Source organism: Protopterus annectens, chromosome 9.part0 (genome assembly GCF_019279795.1).
Source record: "Protopterus annectens isolate FY-2018-M chromosome 9.part0, PAN1.0, whole genome shotgun sequence".
NCBI classification, from domain to species: domain Eukaryota; kingdom Metazoa; phylum Chordata; order Ceratodontiformes; family Protopteridae; genus Protopterus; species Protopterus annectens.
The window spans coordinates 356,620,097-356,634,730 of NC_056743.1; positions in this window are offsets into that span (position 1 = coordinate 356,620,097).

The window sequence follows — 14,634 nt, forward strand, 5'->3', positions numbered from 1 at the left end:
GCGTGCTGAGATAACAGCATAGTGCAGTTTGTAGGAGGAAAACATGCCTGCAAATGCAGTCGATGAAGTATGCACATCACGGAAATGGTTCACCAGTGCTGTGTACATAAAGACGACCATAGGGTACTGAAGAACGTGCCTTCTGGTGCAGGTGAGATGGAAGGACATGGCGCAGGAACTGAGATAAGCACTTCTTTGCTGCAGTCTGCATAAAATGTAGCAGTTACTTTCCACAGTCTACCCTGTCTAAACAGCAGTTTGCAGAGCTGACTGATCGCTTTTACTAGATGATAATTCTCTCCCACCTGCTAATCATCAAGCATCGTCCAATGAGACTAATTGTCCAAGAGGAGGTGTTATCCAGAAAGTAATGAGGGTGACTTGTGCTTAAGTTAGTGGGTGACAGTGGAGATAGAAGCCTGGAGGTTAGTGAGGATGGGAGCACCCTAAAGAGGAGTGTGCAGGAGATAAGTAGTGGCAAGTGTAGTTTTAGTTACATCATTGAGAACAGGCTTATGCCTATGTCTGCCATACAAAGCATCCTTTCATCCACCTCTGATGGACCTTTTGAGCATCCACAAAATGAACAGCATCAGAATGACTAGGTCCTAAGATTTTGATTTTTCTTGTGACGTAAATAAGACATGCTGATGAAACACGTGCGTCTCGGAGGATCCTCATACTCTGGAACAGGCTCCATGTCAATGTGAAGGAGAGCCTATCCCTAACCCTATTTAAGAATAACCTTGACCAATGGAATTGAAAATTTACCCTGGTATGGCCTCCCCATGTCTCTGAGAGTTGGGGCATTACTGTCTGCCTATGTCTAACATACCTTCCATAACTTCTATAAACTTCCATACTAACATACACCTTCCTAATAAATTCTCATGTTACACAGGGACACAGTTGGCTTGGATTGCACAGCTAGGATTCTAAAGGCCCTGGTGGTCATTAGCCTAGTATAACCTATTTATCTCCCTTTTCCACAACACCCACCTACCTTTGTCTAACTCAGAAATCCTACTAACCATGATAAAACTAAGCCTTCACAAGATGGATGCAGTCATGGGTGTCTGTGTGTGTCTGCGTGTATAGGGTCTATATTGAATCAGTGAATATTTAAAAAAAAAAGCAAATGCTGATTCATCGACCCTATGTAAGCGAAAGCTTACAATTCCGAACACCTGGAACAGTGATTTTTTTTCCCAGGGAAAAAAATCTCTGGGCCGGTTTTGGGAGTTTGCCATTTCCTCCACTGTGGTGCAATCTCGGAGTTGGTATATTTAATTAGGGGGTGTATGGGGGGCACAGTCCCCCACATTATATACTGTTTTAAGATTTTTTTTTTTGTGGAACAGCAATTTTTTTCCCAGGGAAAAAAATCGCTGTTCCGAGTGTTTGGGGTTGTAAGCTTTCACTTAAATAGGGTCGATGTATATATATATTCTCTGATGGGCATCCTCAAAAATCCCTCATGAAATCATAATATTTGGTGATGCTAATATAGATTGGTAGATGATGGAATTCTAACATTCTCTCCAGATAAATCCATCCCATAAAACTCTGACAGCCAAATCGATCATTTAACAGTCTACATCGTAAGTTACCAAAGCAACAGGCTCAAAACGCATCACTACAGCCTACAAAGAAAAGCTAATACATCTCCTTAACTGGGAGTCACTAAAGACTGTTCCTGTAGATGATACTGCCTCTGAGTTTATTATAATCTTCCTGTGTGTTCTTGGTGCACTAGGCCCTCTCAAAATAAAAAAACATCAAAGCAAACCCTCTTACGTGCTTGTTCTTAGCAACTAAACTACTCCTTAAAGAAAGAGACAAAGTAATAAAGCACCTTATCACCAAATATAAGAAAGTAATAACGTACATAATAATAATCCAAAATTGTTGTTGGCCTCAGTTGATGACCCTTTAAATCCATGACATGCTACACAGCCAACAGCAAATGCACAGAAGCAAAATGATATAATAGCCGACCGATTTAATAGCCACTTTTTGTAGACAGTGTGGTTATTAACCAGCCAGGTTAGTAAATCATTTCTTGATGCCCCTACTGAATAACCTCCTTCAGCATTTTTCCACCAAACCATTTTCCACAGTGACCATCAAAACAAGACCTAAAAAAAATGAAAGCTACTACAACTGCCCCTGACGATCTACTTGTTGAATATCGCAAAATAGCAGCTGAACCTCAGTTCTGATAAATCGATCCATATCTGAAAACAAATTTCCCTTGCTATGGAAAAATATTCATTATTCCACTCCACAAGGGTGGAATCAGCATACATCTTACAATGGCAACTTGCCTATATTACCCCTATTGAAATATTAGAAAAATATATTCATATACAACTTCTCTAATGAATAAACAGCTTTTGTCCTCATCACAGCTAATGCTTTGTTGAATTTTGTTAATATTATCAACACCCACAGGCATATGCTAAAAGCCTTGTGTCTACCATCTTCCTACACCTATCAAAAGCTTTTAATACTGTTCCCACCAGAAAGTCTTACATTAACTCTCAACCTCTTCCCTGCAGTGGTTCCATAGCTAACTTTCACACAGATCACAAACAGTGAAATGAAAAAATGTTTTCTCCATCTTCTCCCCTTCTCATTATTGGTGTCCCACAAAGATCTGTATTAGGCCCCATGCTCTTCAGCATGTTCCGTAATAACCTCTACACTTCTACAAAAATTCTGCCTTAGTTCAATATGCTGATGACTCGACCTAAATTTGCTCTGTAAACTTTCTATCATCAAGATCTTGGACAATAATCTTTTTCATCAATTGATACGTGACTAAATAATTGAAAACTACAGTGGGATTCACTCTGATCGCTGCCAACAACACCATAACAGAACAAGTAAAGCACATAAAATTCCTGGATATTATTGTAGTTGACCAGTTGAACTTCTACCAGAATGTATTCTGTGGTTAAAAAAACACAGCTCCTCAAAAGCTAGTTAAATTATACATAGTAAAATCCTGCTTCACTGATATAATCAAGAGACAAATAAGCCTCTCTTTTCTTACTGCTCTCTCTCCTCTTTAATGCCCTAATCTTCAATTTCAAGTCTCTCAACTGTCAAAATGTGCTAAATGTTAGAATAAAATAGTCAAATTTAATTTGCTGTAAACTATAACAGTAGAACACATTTAATTTGCTGTAAACTATAACAGTAGAACACAGCACTGCCTAGCTCTCGGAGAATTAAACTGGTTAGAACATCCACATCACCTAACTCATTCTCAGCTCACTGCAACATGCAGACTTCAACATAATACAGAATATTACCCAGCCCTTTACAACTTAAAACATTACTTCTCCCCTAATATACTGTAATAAAATTGTCTAATACTGCAGGTGACCCTCTATGTTTAAATAGTGTAGCAAAATGTTAGTAGCCTCTGACTGACTAAATCTGTAGAGGATTGCACATTAGGAGCGGTCACTGAATCTTCCACCAACACAAATGTTCTCCAGAAAGGACTGACACAGACAAACGGCTGACTCCAGAACCATGGACTAAAACTAAATGCCAAGAAATTCCTAATAGTAACCTTCAGGAAGTCCTTCACCCCTGGTAACTATGATATTGACAACACACCCCTAAGGGGTGACTCAATATCAGGGACCTGGGGACACACACAGACAGTAATCTAGTCATTGGCCATCATGTGTCTACAGTAGTGAGGAAAGCATTCCATGTTTTGCAACTTATAAACAAAGGTATGGCATCTAGGTCCAAGGAAGTCATTGTTCCACTGTAATCAGCATTCATCAGACCTACCATTGAGTACAGTGTCCCCTTTGTTATGTACCTAACCAGGCATATCCAACAACTGGAACGTCAACAGAGGTTCAAAACTAAAAGAATACAGGGAGTAAATAGCATGTCCTATGCAGACCATCTCAGTGCTCTATCTCTGTATTCTGTCTTCTATAGGCTGTTAAGGGGGATCTATGCCTGGCATACAAGGCATTTTCAGACCCCACTCTGATGGACCTCCTGCATATCTGCCAAATAAACAGCACCAGGATTACCCATGCTAAAGACACTTAAACCTTGCCTGTGATATATAGGACATGCTGGAGAGAGGTATTTATCCCAGAGGTTACCCCTTCTTTGAAACAGCCTCCCCATCAATGTGAAGTGAAGTTCCTCCTTAATCCAATTCATGGGTAACTTGGACAGTTGGATGGGGAAGAGGAAATTCATCCCTGGTTTGGTACCTATTTCTCTAGTGGATACAGGCTGCCTGTAAATGGTTTATCTCACAGGCCCCTGCTTGTAAATGTTACATCTCCCAAGCCCTGCTTACACTTATCAATGGTACTATAACTTGTCAGAGATGTGGGATGCATGGCTAGGCTTAAAAAGGCCCTTGTGGTCATTAGCCTAGTAAAGACCTATGAATTATGGAATCATGTCCCATTACCACTGATATCCATTTAGAATGCATCTAAAACTTCCCATCTCAAATCAATGGCTCTGTTTGTGTGGATCTCCAGGCCAAATGCCACTGTTGTCTTCAGTCTGCCATGTCATCAAACTATTTCTTCAATACCTGAATAGTTTTCTAGCATCTCCCAGCCATATACTTAGTTTTGTGACACTGCTCACCACCATGCCTGTTCATTTAATTTGAACATTATTATAGCCATATATATCACCTCCATTTTTGGAATTTGTAAGTGCTAATCGCATGATTTATCTCTTTCACAAACCCACTAACACACCTCTTCAAATGCTCAATGTTCAACATCTAATGCATACTGTAAATATCTTTTATACTGCAATAGTTGCCTTTATATCATATGCATCTGATCTAATTAGCAAATGAATAAGCAATGCCCATTAACAATTACACAATGTCTGCACATGTATATTTCTAAATGCCTGTTTTAAAATATTTCTATTTTTTCTCCCCAGTCCTCCACTGAAAAGTGTTTTTTGACTAAACCCTGTCAGATAAACTTGGTAATCAAAAGCAAAAAATAAAAATAAAATAAATACATTGAACAAATAAATAATATTTTGGTTCTGTTAGGTGCCTTTCCATCATTGTCTTTTATTGCACACTGGAAGTTTTCATTAATATCAGGAAACCAAAAGGAGAGAGAAGAGCTTGTGTTTTGGTTTCATCAATACCACAAATCTTCTTAAGCAAGTCTCTTAGCCATTTTTGTCCTTCTTTCCACTGCTCATTTAAATATGTTCTTTTTCTTTGTTAATCTCTGAAACTCCATTCAGTTTCACATATTTTTTGTTTCCCTTCGCTTTCGTTCTCCTCCTTTCTTTCGCAGCTTCTAAACTCTCCACAGCAGTCATTCTGCCTTCTTTCTCTTTCTGTTGGGATTAGTTTTGGATGCTGCCTCGTAGATGGTGGTATGAACTTCTCTCCATAGTTCTTTATGTATCTAACTACTGTAATCATTTATTCTCTTATGAATATTAATTTCCAATAGTGTAAAGCCACACCTCTCAACTGTACAGATTTTTGCAAAATGTCCTGATTTCTACCTCATATTTTTGGTCTGTTTTTCATAAAATTGTGGTTTTCCTGGCAAATCATTGCCAAATCATTAAAGATTGAAGTTAGAAAAAATGGCAAGTATTTGAGTTTCAGACTTCAGACATTTGAGTAAAATTCATTCTAAAGCAAAACCTGTTATTCTCTCAACTTTCTAAGTGTTTAAGACCAATATTTAAAAGTTGTCCCTATTTTTCGGCTTTTGTTCCCCCATGTTGTCTTTGCTGTCTTTGCAGAACTCTTCCATCTCTGGCTTGCCAAAGTACACAGTATAGTCCATCTGATGATGGTACTGGCCATCTGGTGATAGCTGTGTGTAAAGCCATCTTTTAGACAGTTGAAACTGAGTGTTTGGTATGACCAGTGATAACATCTTGGCAAAATTATACTAGTCTATTTCTGACATCATTTTGTAATCCAAGGACAAATCTGACCTACTATTCCATTATACTTTATCATTCCAATGACCTATGATGAATGTAACAGTGTTTGTGGTGTTCTGAACAAAATTTGCTGTAGATTGTCGTGAAACTGATAAGCCTGCTCTTTAGCCTCTAGCTGGAGCAAAAACATTTATCACTGTAATGTTTTAGAGCTTACCCTAAGTCTGAGTGAGGTCATTTGGTCAGTTTTGCGGTTGTAACCAAGCACTGATTTTGACCTTCATTTATTAACTACACTATTTCTTCTATAAGATTTGTGAACACAGTAGAACACCTGATAATTCTGTGATGTAAAATGACCCATTTCTCTATAGTTTAGTTCCCTAAATCTCAAAATGCCAGTGTCTGTTCTTGTCATTTTAGTCCGTTTCCATGGCACAGAGAGATGGAGCCCTTACTGTAAACCAGGAAACTTAAGTTTTGAATAACAACCCCATTGCTGGAGCAGGCAGCCAGGAAGGGAGAAGATTGAATGAGTGTATCTGTTTACCTCAATTGGTGGAGAGGGAAGGCTTGTGGGAACTAAGGGATTACGTGTGGATATGAGATTTCTATAGGGCGACTACTTGGCGAAGCCCTGTCCTGTGCCAGGTGGTAGGAATTGGGGCTATTTACTGTTTACATCCTTTTCAGAAGTGAGGGATGACCAGCACAGTCAGCCTATCCAAATACCCATGCAACTCTACTAAGCTGTGTACTGACTGGGAGACATGCTAGGGCTAAAGGAGGGTGATGCTACTCAATGCTAGAAGTCTAAATTTCAAAATGCACTCACTCGAGGCACTCCTTAAAATGGAGAACATTGATATCTGTGCAGTGACTGAGACCTGGTTCAAGGCTCCAGAGAGCACCCCTGCACTACCAGGCTATAACTCATACCACACTTTTCGGCCATGTAACCTGGACCGGAACACCAAAGACGGAGGTGTGTCCATATTCATTAAGGATATCAACACCTCCAGGCTAGTTGCTCAGCATAATGCAGCCGAGGTTATCCAAGTGCCACTAACTCTGGGCAAAACTGCAATCCAAATTGTAGCTTGCTACAGATCCCCCACCATGCCCCAGGATTCCCACTCCTCTTTTCTTGATGTACTGGAAAATATTAGGTTTCAACCAAACACCCTAATAATGGGCGACTTCAACTACCCCACCATTAACTGGGAAAACTACTCATGCACCAACTCCTTCACTCAACGTTTTCTGGAATTCATAAACTCCAATGCCCTGGATCTGCTTATCCACACCCCCACCAGGGGCAACAATATCCTAGGATCTAGTCATTACCAACATGAGTGACCGGTGTTCCACACCTGAAGTCAACGCCTCATTGGTCTGATCCGACCATAAGCTAATTACCCTAGATATCCACATCCTGCCCCCATCCCCCATTAAGGAAACCATGGTAAAAGATTTCTCCAAAGCCAACTTCATGAAACCCATGCAGATGGACAATACAGTTACGACTACTGAATCCTACACAATTGCACTTTATAAGCACTTACATGAGTGCATGGATCATGCTATCCCAAACAGAACCAAGACCCTATCCTCCAAAAAAAAAGGAAGCCAATCTGGTGGTCCCCTGCCATAAACAAACTGTAAAACAGAAGGAAGAAACTGTTGCAAAAGAGAGTAAAATCCCACAAGTGGAGGAGCTCCCTGGTCAGCCTCAGTAAGAAGCTGCGATCCCTGATAAAATCCTCCAAAGTTAGTTACAAAAACAAAATTGCCAATGATTCTAAAGACAACCACAAAGCATTCCATAGCTATGTCAAGAATCTCAATGGCAACACTCAGATCTGCTCTGAGTTACAGCACAATGGCATTAAATATACAGATCCAGCTGATATTGCCAACATCCTGGCAGATAGGTTTAGTGCTAACTTTACCCCCCTCTCACCCCCTAAAGAGCCCATCTCTGTACCGGAAGAATGCAAAGTTCCTGTAATCACAGCTGCACAGGTAAAAACCACACTCTGCAAAGCCAAGAACACAGCATCCATAAGACCTGACAACATCCCAGGCTGCATTCTACGTGAACTACAGAACAAACTGGCACCCCACCTATGTACCATGTTCAATCATAGCCTCACCTCAGGCTTTGTGCCTGCTAAATGGTGCACAGCAACTGTTATCCCACTCCACAAGGGGGGGAGCCACCATGGACCCCAGGAACTACTGCCCCATTAGCCTGATGAGCCTGGTCTGCAAGGCCATGGAATGTATCATCATGGAACTTATAAACAAAGACATTGGTAATCCCCAAACTCTGGACCCCACCCAGTTCGGGTTTGTAAAAGTCAGATTATGTCTCCTAAACCTGATAGACTTTTTTGAAGCAGTCACCAAAGCCATAGACAAGGGTAAGGTGGTTCACACAGCCTATCTAGATCTTTCCAAGGCTTTTGATACCATCCCCCACTCTGAAATTATAGATAAACTCACTAAACTAGGTATAAATCCCTATGTCACAAGATGGGTTGCCAACTGGCTCACTGACAGAACCCACACTGTGAAAGTAGCAGACTCCAAATCCGACTTCAGACCAGTGACAAGTGGAGTACCACAGGGTTCAGTCCTGGGTCCTCTCCTGTTTGGTATCTACTTCACTGAAGTACAGGCTAACACTGAAGGTCTTTGGCTAACGAAGTTCGCAGATGACTGCAAACTAGGAGCCATAATTGAAACTCCTAATGATGTGGACATCCTACAAAAGGGCCTCACTGAGACATGCCTGGTGTCAAAGCTACGGCCTCAAGCTCAGTGCCAAAAAGTACATTGTCATCCTCTTTGGCAAAAACTCTGTACCCATGAACTACAACATAGGCGGTAGTATACTTAACACCAAAAGTGTGATAAGAGACCTTGGGACACAGGTGGACAGTAGTCTCTCCTTTGATAATCACATCGCCACAGTAGTCAGGAAATCCTTCTACGTGGCACACCTCATCACAAAAGGTTTCTCATCCAGAAAAAAAGAGGTCATTGTTCCCCTCTACTCATCGCTCATTAGACCCATTATAGAGTACAATGCCCCTTTTGGTATGTACCACACAAGTCATCTACAACAACTTGAAAGGCCACAGAAATACCTCACAAAGAGGATTACCGGCCTCAAACAGATGCCCTACACAGACCGTCTCAAAAAACTCCAGCTTTACTCCGTCGCATATCGCCTACTCGGAGGTGATCTTTGCCTAACATACAATGCTATGTCAAACCCAGAGCTGTTGGACATGCTCCACTTAAAGAAATCCCAATTCCTCCAAGCTATGTGCTCTAGGGACATAACCTTGTCACCACAATAAACAGAACATGCCGGAGGGATAGATTCCTGTCCCAGAGACTTCCCATACTCTGGAATAAACTACCTATCTATATCAAACAAAGCTCCTCATTAGCACTCTTCAAGAAAAATCTTGATTGGATGGGAAATAGGAAATTCACCCCGGGGATCACCTCTGTGGCTCTGCTCAACAGTGGCACAGGAAAATAATTTTCTTGGGTGGCAAAAGCCAGGGTACCTTTTTGGCTGGACTTGTATATGCCCCAGGGCCAATATCCTAGTACCTACCTATGAACTACCCTTAAGCTGTGTACTGACTGGGAGACATGTTAGGGCTAACCCTTAAATAAGCTGTGTACTGACCGGGAGACATGCTAGGGCTAACCCTTAAATAAGCTGTGTACTGACCGGGAGACATGTTGGGGCTAACCCTTAAATAAGATGTGTACTGACGGGGAGACATGCTAGGGCTAACACTTAAATACGCTGTGTACTGACTGGGAGACGTTAGGGCTAAAGAAAAAAAAACATTAAACCACCCTTCATATGATGACTATTCTTGGTCAACAATCACCCTGATGATGGAGAGTAAGTGGATGCAGTGTTAGACAGTAAGTGTGGAATATGGCTTGATCGTTAAATCATTTGGGTGACTGGTGAAAGAAATGAAGGTGCAAAAGGCAAGTCGAGGTGAAATGAAACCCTAAAACAATTGTAGATGTCTCAAAATGGGAAAAAGGAACAGTAGATACTGATGGGATTAGCACAGAGAAAATGTAAGAAAAATGGAAAAATAAGTGAAATGCGCAAGATGGTGAAGAATATAAATGGAAAACAAGCTTAAAACGTGATGGCCAACCCCTGTAGACAGTGCTTAGGAGGCATAGCAGAATGGAATCCAGTGCATCTTGATCTGTGATCTGAGGAAGAATACAGGAGTAGCAGCGAGGGTAGTTTAATTCTAGCAGGAAATATGATGATGAAGGAAGAATTCAGGTGTAGCAGTGAGGATATTTTAATTCCAGCAGGAAATATGGTGATGAAGGAAGAATTCAGGAGTGAGAACCCCAAAATGAAAATGATTTATGACATGAAGGCAGGTCTCCAGTTTCTTGAAGTGGATTGAGAGGAACTGCCCCTGGAGAACTGCACACCTGCAATTTTGAATTTACTGGGGAATAGGCCACAGCATTGGGTTGTATTAGTGGACACAGGAGATGGAATAACAACATTTTGCAGGCAACACCTGAGGTTTTTAGGGCAGACTATAGAGATTCATGGGTATAGATTTGAAAGTGCTTATACTACTGGATTAATAAACAAGATTAAGATAACCTTTGGGATTAAGTCCCTTTGTGGATTACAACTGAAAAAGTGCCTCCTAACAGAACAGATTCTAGACACACTTTTACCAAGAGGGCATCCTTTAAAAACTGCAATGTGGCTTTTAACATATGCTGTGTCAGTGCAGTTAAGGCTGCACATTTACATGGTGAAGGTAAATGAGAACCGATATGTACTCCCATCACCACAAGCAGATGGGAACATAAAATAGTACCGAATACCTGGTGGATACTAGAAAAACATCTAGAAGTGTAGAGAGTTTTTTTTTTTTATTTAACATTTGTTAACTGGAGTAAAGGCACTGTTCATACACACCAATTTCAGTTTTGGCTTGGGGAAGAAGGAACTGGATTAGAAATCAAATGCAAGCATAAAGACATTAAATTCCTTAGCAGACATAATTTAGACAAGATAGAATACATATTATGAGGATATAATTGAAGCAATTATGAGTTTATTTAGTAATTCTATGTGACCTGCAGAAAAAAAATCTTATTGGTCAAGGCCACTGACTGTCATCGTCTGATGACTGCTGTTCCTCACATTGTAGAAAAAATGTCGTCAGGCTCTTCACCATTTCATGCAGTTTAGGACTTAGCCAATGCTTTCTTATCGTCTGGTAGTAGAATAACATTAAAATTAAGCTGAGCATGCTTTGATTTGAGACGGTAGGCAGTATACCTTTCACGTGCTTTCGAAGGGTATGTGTACAGCTCCACCCTTTGTCATGAATGACAGTGAAAGGCAACACAGAACTTATAAGGCGTTTCTATGAAACATGGCGCATGTTGCAGTTACCTGCGTTAGCTGCAAGTGGCCATCAGACTGTGTTCCAAATACCTGTATGGAATAGTCGCATATAGCAGCATGCACTGGCTGTATATAATGTTACATACTGATGGAATAACATAAAGCAAATGATGACGTTAGACATAAACTACCCTATACATGGGTGGTTGTGTCGTGCAAGCTTTGGCTGGGTAGCAGTCATGATGGTATCTACATAAAGGAGCTAATATTGCATCAGGACTGTCCCTAATGCAACAGAAGTGAGTAAAAATTGTCATTCTGGAACATGCACAGATCATCAAACTAGGAGTGTAGAAGTTACAAGGCAAGTGAGCCCCAATGCCATTTTCACCTTGCCAGTACCCGACCTTCGGCTTTATCTGTCATTTCAGTGAGGGCCAGGCTCATCATACCAGTGGTGAATCTGTGACTACCAATCAAGTTGTCCAGCTGCTCTTAAAATGAAGATAGTGTGTCCCACTGCTTAACTTGTAGTTTAATCCAGCGAAGGGATAAGAACTATGTGACAAATGTAACCTTTTTCCTTATTCTTCTTATTTATTTGCAGAAGTCGGAAAAACTGCAGATTTAAAAACAGTCATAAACCACACAGACAAGGCATCCCTGTATAAAAATATGTACATCACAATACTGCTATTTTATTGCAAGACTGTGTTTAATCAAGCTTGTGGCTGGAAGCTGAAGTAGTGATGCCTACCTACAGTAAACCAAATGAATGTGGAACTGTGATATGTGATGGTCGCGGTCATACTCACCTGCTGTTACTTGATTCTGCTAACCAACTCTTGTAAGTTTCCTCTTCATAGGTTATTACTCTTGCTTAGGAAATGACTGATTCATTCAGGGGTTAGTTCATAGATGGACCAGCCGATTGTGATAGTCTTTATTTATACATATATGTATTTGATTTGACTTCATTTCATGTCGGTTTCCTGAATGGATAGGTTTGCTGCTTGACTTGACCCTTTTCAGCCATGATCAGGGCTCCTCAAGCAAATACATGCAGAAATAGAAGGTAACATACAGACAAGTGAATGCAAGACATCATAAATTAATTAAGACAGTAACACTTTCATCAAAGTACAACATAATTATGTTAAAGGGATTTTCAGTAAAACTACTTTGTTTAATATATACAGTGAGAGTTTAGTACAATACATGAATGATTCTACCATCGATGTTGTCTCTTGAGGGTAAGAAATTCCTTGATGATTACTAGTTTGTATCAGAGTTGATCAATACTCTTGCCTCATTATTTTATAAATGAGGTTGCTCAGAAGGAATGTGGATCTATCCACTGTGGAGAGCCAGTTAACATTTCTTATGTAGTCGCAGTGGTGTGTATGCAATTCTGCAAGCAGTGCAAATCTGAAGATCATAGTCTCTCCAGCTTTTAGTCTGTGGGTATTATAGAAAGAGTGAAATGTTAGTAAGGGTAGGCAGTACTCACGTTTGGGGAGTAGTATGTTCTCAGCAATAGCTAATGTAACTTTGGTGAATTAGCAAATATGAGAACTTTGAGCATTTTTTTTTTGAGAGAGAAATTTGTGATATCTATCTGGGTTGTAAATGTAAGTAAGCAATCAATTGTGCACCAAAATATATTCAGCAGGAAAAGGAATACTATTGCTTTGTGTCTCTCTTGCAATAGGAAGGGTTTTGGGTTTTCCTTTTTTATACTGTGTGACAAATATCATCCCAAATAAAATAAAACAAATGTAATATTAAGTGTATTAGCTGACCACTGGCAAAATTTTGAAAAACTTGTTTGAAGTTGCTGTTGTAAGTCATTGATGATTTTCAACCAACACAGGACAAGCCTCTTGATAAAAACAGGACAAGGACACCAGTTTTAGCGCTTTCGTCACCTTTACTACACACAAAATTCTTCAGAAAAGCTCTCATACACCCACTGAAACTGATTTTATAGTAATCTTGGATATCACATGACTAAATACACCCAATAGCAAATAAATTTGTCTCATGAATTAAAGTAAATAAAAAACAGTATCTAATACATAAAACACATTTGTATAAACATGTGTATGACAATCATAAAAATACCTAAGTTTCCTTTAAAAACAAATTAATAAACTAAATTACATCCATCATTTTACTTTAACTGTAAAAAGCATTTGATACTGATGGTCTCATTGAGACCAGGTGGATGGTCTGCAGCCAGAAATATTTGGCAAAATGACTCCTTACATTCAAGACAGGTTTTATAGTCACCTGAAAAATTCTCATTCGAAACACTATTAAAGACAAAAAATAAAAAGGTTTTACAACTTAAACATGTAGCAGCATGTCTCGCCAAAGCATTAGTAGAATCTTTCTTTTTAATGGCCAACTGGTATTCATAAATTCTATGTTTTAAGCATCTATTGGTCTTTCCAACGTAGAAACTTGGACAGGAAAGACAATTGACTACATATACTACGAATTCACTGTTGCATGTATAAAAACTTTTAGCCCAAAAAGTCTTATTATTGTGATTAAACTGATTTAACTGAAGAAGTGTTACTAATGAAGCTACATTGTTTACAATTGAAACAGGAAAAAGTACCATGGGTTTGTATTAAATGAATTCTACCACACTCCTGTAAATTAGACCCCTTTTCCAGTAAACATTTAATTGTTCAGAGGTTCATACTGGGCTGTCTGCCCTAGGGCATTTATAAGCCTAGCCAGAGTGTGTTTGGCTTTCGCCACCCATTTTAAATGAATTTTGCTTTGCCCTTTTTCGAGGTTAGTATACTGTGCCTCTGTCTAACAGTGACACAGAAGTGATACCCGGGGTAAACCTATGATCTCCCATCCACTCATCAAGATTCCTCTTGAAGAGAGTCAATGAGGGACTCTGCCTAACCTGGACTGGGATTTTATTCCAGAGTGAAGGGAGCCTCTGAGTTATGAATCTGTCCCTCCAGCATGTCCTATTTATTTCAGTGCTGAGGTTCAAGTCTGTCGAGCGGTAGCTCGATGGGATTTGGATTTTCTAAGGTGCAGCATGTCCATTAATTCTGGGTTGGACATGACTTTATACGTCGGGCACAGATTGCCTCTGAGCAGGCGGTATGCCACTGAATAGAGCTGGAGTTTCTTTAACCGGGCAGCATATGGCATCTGTTTGAGCCCTTTTATCCTCTTGGTGAGGTACTTTTGGGGTCTTTCCAGTTGCTGCAGGT